This window comes from Staurois parvus, unplaced genomic scaffold, assembly GCF_062004578.1.
Source record: "Staurois parvus isolate SC_StPar_1 unplaced genomic scaffold, SC_StPar_1.0 ptg000822l, whole genome shotgun sequence".
NCBI lineage: Eukaryota > Metazoa > Chordata > Amphibia > Anura > Ranidae > Staurois > Staurois parvus.
In genome coordinates, this window is record NW_028318618.1 from 667,226 (window position 1) to 674,363 (window position 7,138).

Genomic DNA, 7,138 nt, shown 5'->3' on the forward strand with positions numbered 1-7,138 from the left:
AGAAATAGAAATTGTAGAAATAGAAATTGTAGAAATAGAAATTGTAGAAATAGAAATTGTAGAAATAGAAATTGTAGAAATAGAAATTGTAGAAATAGAAATTGTAGAAATAGAAATTGTAGAAATAGAAATTGTAGAAATAGAAATTGTAGAAATAGAAATTGTAGAAATAGAAATTGTAGAAATAGAAATTGTAGAAATAGAAATTGTAGAAATAGAAATTGTAGAAATAGAAATTGTAGAAATAGAAATTGTAGAAATAGAAATTGTAGAAATAGAAATTGTAGAAATAGAAATTGTAGAAATAGAAATTGTAGAAATAGAAATTATTAGCACCCAGATTAAAAAGACACTTACAGAATGTAAGACACAAGCCAGCATATAATGTATAATTTCACTACATGGCTCACCACCCCGCTCTCCCGGATGGTCATCTGTTCAAAACATCTAGGGCTCAGCTCCACCCACCTAAATGCCTACTGAGGAAGCCCAAATCTGGGGGCATAATGCATATAGGTGGATGGAGCTGAGCCCTAGATGGTTTGAACTGCTGACCATCCGGGACAGCGGGGTGGTGAGCCATGTAACGAAATTATACATTATATGCCAGCTTGTTTCTTACATTTTAAGTGTTAATCTGGGTGAATATGTTACATTAATTGTAATTCGTAGAAGTTAGTTAGGAATACTACTTTGTCAGGTTCTTAAAACTATTTGTACTCATTTCACAAAAGAGATGTCCACCTTAACCTCTTCCCGACCGCGCATAGCCGAATGACGGCTTCACCGCGGCCGGCCAGTTCTGAGTGGACGTCATATGACGTCCTCCCAGAACGCGCTCTCCTGCGCGCCCCAGGGGGCACGCACCCGGCGATCTCCGTGATCGCTGTGTCCTACGGACACAGCTGATCACGTGATGTGGTGAAAGGCCGATCCCACCGGTCTTTTACCACGTGATCAGCGGTGTCCAATGACACGCTGATCACAGGGAAATGCAAGTGCCGGTTCTCGGCTGCACTTTCCTCACGCTGTCAGATCGTGAGGAAAGTACTGCCGAGAACCGGCAGTTGTCAGAGCGGGGATCGGCACCGATCATCAGGGCACTGATGATCAGTGCCCTGATGATCGGTGCCCAGCAGTGACACCCGCAAGTTCCGCCCAGCAGTGCGCCCACTAGCCCCGCCCACCCGTTCCCAGCAGTGCGCCCACTAGCCCCGCCCACCCGTTCCCAGCAGTGCACCCACCTGTGCCCAGCAGTGCACCCACCTGTGCCACTCTGCAGTGCCACCTACCTGTGCCCAGAAGTGCCACCCACCAGTGCCACCCACCTGTGCCCACCAGTGCCACCCACCTGTGCCCACCCACCAGTGCTGCCCACCCACCAGTGCTGCCCACCAGTGCCACCCACCAGTGCAGCCCAGCAGTGCCACCCACCAGTGCAGCCCAGCAGTACCACCCACCAGTGCAGCCCAGCAGTGCCACCCACCAGTGCAGCCCAGCAGTGCCGCCAGTCAGTGTCACCAGTCAGTGCCCAGGGGTTGTGCCAGTCAGTGCCGTCTATCAGTACCCATCATCAGTGTCACCTATCAGTGCTGCCTATCAGTGCTGCATATCAGTGCCGCCTATCCGTGACCCCTAATTAGTGCTGTCTATCAGTGCCGCCTATCCGTGACCCCTAATTAGTGCTGTCTATCAGTGCCGCCTATCCGTGCCACCTCATTAGTACTGCCTATCAGTGCCCTTTAGTGCTGCCTATCAGTGCCCATCAGTGCTGCCTCATCAACGCACATCAGTGAAGGAGAAAAAATACCTGTTTGAAAAATTTTATAAAAGAAACAAACTTTTTTTTTTTCAAATTTTTTGCAATTTTTTTATTTATAGCGCAAAAAGTAAAGCACCCAGTGGCGATTAAATACCACCAAAAGAAAGCTCTATTTGTGAGAAAAAAATGATCAAAATTTCATATGGGTACAATGTTGCATGACCGCGCAATTGTCAATCAAAGTGCGGCAGCGCTGAAAGCTGAAAATTGGCCTGGTAAGGAAGGGGGTATAAGTGCCCGGTAGGCAAGGGGTTAATTAAAACATCATAAAATTCAAGGAGTATATGCAAGTACAATATATGTAAAGTGCTGCGTAAATTGACAGCGCTATACAAGTACCTGTAATAATATTTTATATCCACAATGCCATTTGCCAAATGCAAACACACATCCATATGATTTTTATGACTGCTTGTATTCTGTTGCTGGGAAAGTTCAAAGCAGCTTGTTCAGAGGGACCTGATGGATTTGGGCATAAAAGAGCATATCCCTAGAGCAGGGGTGGGATACTGTGGCCCTACAGCTGTTCTAGAACTACAGGTCCCATGAGGCATTGCAAAACTGACAGTTACAAGCATGACTCCCAAAGGCAGAGGCATGATGGGACTTGTAGTTCACCAACAGCTGGAGGCCACAGTTGCCCACCCCTGCCCTAGAGGAATCCCTGAGGAGGTATTGGGCATCTTAGCAGGTTTACTTTACAGCCACCTTCTGCTTCTCTGCACCATGCGGGCTGTGCTGGGGAAGGGCCACCACGGTGCCATGTTGAAGTTCAGGCCGCGCTCCTTCATCCTTGTTCCTGCGAGCCACCATGTCTGTGAAAACAGAAGTATGGAGTCGTCAGTAACGGGGGAGTAGAAAGTGGGAGCCAGTCTCAGGGGTCCGCAGTGCTAGGAACAGGATTAAGTCAGGATAATCTCCAGGAGCTCTGTGAGGTGCGTCTGCCCACATGCCATTCCTGGCCACGTCCCACCGCAAAGCTTCACTTCAAGTTTCTCTTACTCTCTATGCCAGTGCCCAGCACCCGGAGGCCAGTGAAGAACTAACCTGTATTATAGACAGTGCTTGACCCCCGGACAGGTAAGTGTCATTATATAAAAAGTCAGCAGCAACTGCATTTGTAGCTGCTGACTTTGATAAGACATGAATGTATTTTCAATATGTTGATTGTATTAATCTTTATTATGTTGCAATATTGCATTCAGTTTATATTCAGAATTAGTAAATGTATCAAAGCTAAAATATTTTGTTTCTTCCCTTTTTATTTGCAATAGAATAATTTTTAGAATACTATTTATAATTTTGCTTCTTAAATAAAATGAAAAAACCATCGTTTGCTAAGGGCATTAACAAAAATGGCAAACAAAAACGTAGAGACGATTGGGACGAATACCTTGCTTACATATTATTTGGCCTACGCAGGAAAACAATTTACATCTAAGTACTCATTCACTTTTATCTAATGTATGGCAGGGAAACCCGATTTCCAGTCGACGTGCCAAAAGGAATTTAATGTGACTACATTTTATTTTTTGGGTGTGTTAAATATATATTAAAAAAAAAAAAAAAAAAGCACACGTTTTTAAAAATGTAACAATTTAAAGTTTTATGTAAATAAATTGAAATTTAAAAAAGGACACAAGCATAATCTACAGTAGCTACTAGTTAACCGTACATGTTATCAAAGTTTTTATAATTTGGGCAGAGTTGTGAAGTGCAATGGGAATATTTCTACAGAATGTATCAGTATATATTCCTTTTTCCGGTAACATTAATGAAAGATTTAAAGTGACAATGAAGACTTTTTTAATAGATGTTATACACAGCGGATCAGGGCCATAATGATGCATGGAGATAATCTTTAGCAATCCCCCACTGGACTCAATCGGCTCCCTCTTACCAAGAAATGTGCTATTGTGGTGCCCCTGTCCTGACCCGTTCTGTGTGCATCCATAGACACACAAATGGTGGGAAGCAATGCCCCAGCACCCTCCTTACATCAGTTTTTCAGCAGCAGTTCTCTCAGGACAACAGGAAGAAATAACATGTTTGCAGCAGGGGGAAAGCTGGACCGATGCACGGATTCCATCGATTTCGGATGGGTGGAAGGGGTACAGATAGTGACATGTGTTTTATACCTTAAAAGTAACTAACAGCAGAATTTGGATTTTCACAGAAAGTTTAAATTTACAGCCCATTTAGGTTGCCAGATTCAAGGTTTAATTTTTGTATTTTCCTTAAAAACCATGCTGCCAATAGCCTGCAGCTCAGTGCTGCAGATTAAAAAAAAAAAAAAATACTGACCATGACCCTTGACCCAAAACACTAACCCTGACCTGATCAAACCTTGATCAAGGATTTTGTATTTTTAACCTCCCTGGCAGTATTCCCGAGTGTAGCTCGGGGTAAAGTTTCTGTACCAAAAGCGGTAACCCCCCCCCCGAGCTACACTCGGGCTTAGCATGCGGCGCTGCATAGGGAGTCCCTCCAGCACTTACCTTGTCCTGCGCTCCCGCGATGTGTCCCCTGCAGCGTCCCCAGCCATCTCCTCCGGCTGATGCCGGCATCCGGCTCCTGTGTTCCGGTCCCTGTGACGTCGGGACGTACGGGCGCCGCAGGCGGCGGGAAATTTGAAAATTTAAAAAAAATTCATTTTTTTCAAAACGAATTTTACATACTAAAACATTGCTGTTTCAACCCATTTCACATACATTTTGTCCCGAGTGCTTTGTCCTGCGCCCTGTCTATATTTTGACTGTTCTTTCTGCCTGGAAACTTAGAATGTCCATGGTGTCTAAAAAGCGTCCCTTTAGGTCAAAAAGTGGTTTTAAACCGGCTAGAGAACAGCGATAGTAAATCAGAACCACTTGCAGAATTGAGTGTTAATGATTGGTGGGGGAAATTCCTCATCAGACACTGAAAACGATTCTGCGACTGAGCTCAGCGATGTGCGAACTTAGCGCTATATTTCACATTTCAGTGTTTTTGGTTTGATTATATTATTGAATTAAATTTATTATTATTTTTTATGATTATTTATTAAATTATAATTTATGATTTTGTGTTTCAAATTTTATCATCCCCGGGATGTTTACTAGACTCTTGTTCGGACAGATTTCAGTTATTCCTAAATATTACAGCCGACAATAAAAAAAAAACATTTCCATGCAAAATAATGCTACCGCTTTCAGCACCAAAAATCTGAAATAATCAAACCGCCAGGAAGGTTAAACACTTTTTGTCTCTTAGAAGGGATATCCTTGCACCATGCGGCATGCTCCCAGCACAAAGACAGGTACACAAATTAGCGGCCTCATGGAAAACACCCTAGTTCTGTGAGGCCATTCATTTGCGTACGCTCTGCGTCTAGGGATTATTGTAGGTGAATACATATAGCGGTGGTGAGCTGCATATCCAGTGAACATATTGCATCTCACTATAGCAGTGGACATTTTACTCTCTTCGGGGGACACACAGCCAAAATTTGCATGTTATATAGTATAAAATAGTATTTTTGGTTTAAAAAGATATTTTTTTATAAATATTTAGGAATGGTACTTTACACATCATAGATTTTAATATAATGCATATTAATATTTTCTTACAGTGTGAAGAGTATGACATAGAAGGAATTATAAATTAATCCATTAACGAGGGGCTAATATTAAATACATTTGTCAGTATTGTACAAACCAATGTCAAAAAAACTATCTAAAAAAAATCAAATTCGTAAAAAAAAAATAAAAAAAGATATTAAAGATGTATTTAAAAAAAGGAGATTAAAGTCTTAGTTGCAAACATCAGAAGCCAGCAAAGAAAAAGGGGACCAATCACAGCCTATTTTCCAGGGCCCCTATAATTCAATAGAGGTTTGTGGAAAACAGGCCACAATAGAAGACAATAAGGGAGAAGGTAAGAAAAGTTCACAAAAATTTTTCTAAAAACTACTATCCAACAACAAATGAGGAAACAACATCAATTTATACTTCTAAAGAAAATATCAATATCAATTTCAATGTCAACAATAATGAATTGTGATTATAACACTACACATATATAAACCTACATATAGATGACATGCATAGTGGATAATCCTAAAGTGATAGTGCCTTAATGGGTGCCATGGTGTAAACCCATAATGCACCTCTATATTGCTGTGTGCACTCTATATTTATAGTGCAAAGACATATACAGATGTGCACGTGCTTATAGTAAACAAATAAAATATAAATTAAAGTCTTTCAAAATAAATGTGCAAGTGAATATTCTGTTCCTTCTTTCCGAGTGTTAGATGGTCTCCCTATATGCTCACCTCTATATTTGCCTGAATAAATCCAGGCAAATACGCTTTTTATCCTTCCAGGATAGATGAAATGGGATGATGCCCTTGCTCTAGCCGTCCCAGAAGGTGGACATGCATAAAGATGGATCCTCCTGTTATTTCCTTTGTCTCCCTGTGTATCAATGAGTACACCGACCAGCTCTCTTGGGATCTCCCAATTGCCCTCCTGGAGTTGTTGCCCTCCGTATGTAGGTTTATATATGTGTAGTGTTATAATCACAATTCATTATTGTTGACATTGAAATTGATATTTTCTTTAGAAGTATAAATTGAATATATAAATATATAGGAGCGCGGCGCAATCCATCCTTTACCATTCATACACACTAGCAAGTGAGTCAGTGTAAGTGCCAGCGCACCCCATACACTTTAAGATTTTATTCTATGTTGTTTATTGAACACCTCGATTCATAATAGCTCACAAGTATTCACTATTAAGAAACAACATCAACTGTGAGCGAAGAAAATATTTTGAGCTTGACGAGATCTACATTTTCAGAAAAAGGTTGCCAATGTGGACAACTTATTTCCCACGGTAACATCTAATGTGATCTTGGGAAACAACACTTCTGGAAGAAGAACTAAATGTTCAGAAAAAGGGGGACTGGAAACATTCCACAACAAAATGATTACAGGTACTTAACTATTTCAATAGCATTGGAGATGTTAAAGAAATTATAGTTGTTTGTGATTTACAACAGAGCGAGGAAATTACTACATCGCTGCAGAAACTTAAAAAGCATGGATGAATAAAACAGGACACATCCTTAGAGCAAAAATTGGAACGTACAAAAATTTTGATACAGACATACAAAGACGGCAGCCAGGACTGGAGCTGGAAAGCGAGGTATTGTATCAACTCCAATTAATATTTATAATTACTATATTATAATAAAAAAGCTAATTGTGGAAATGTTCTAGCAGTACGATATAGCTGATCATCAGTTCATTCTCATATAAACTTTGATTTGTAA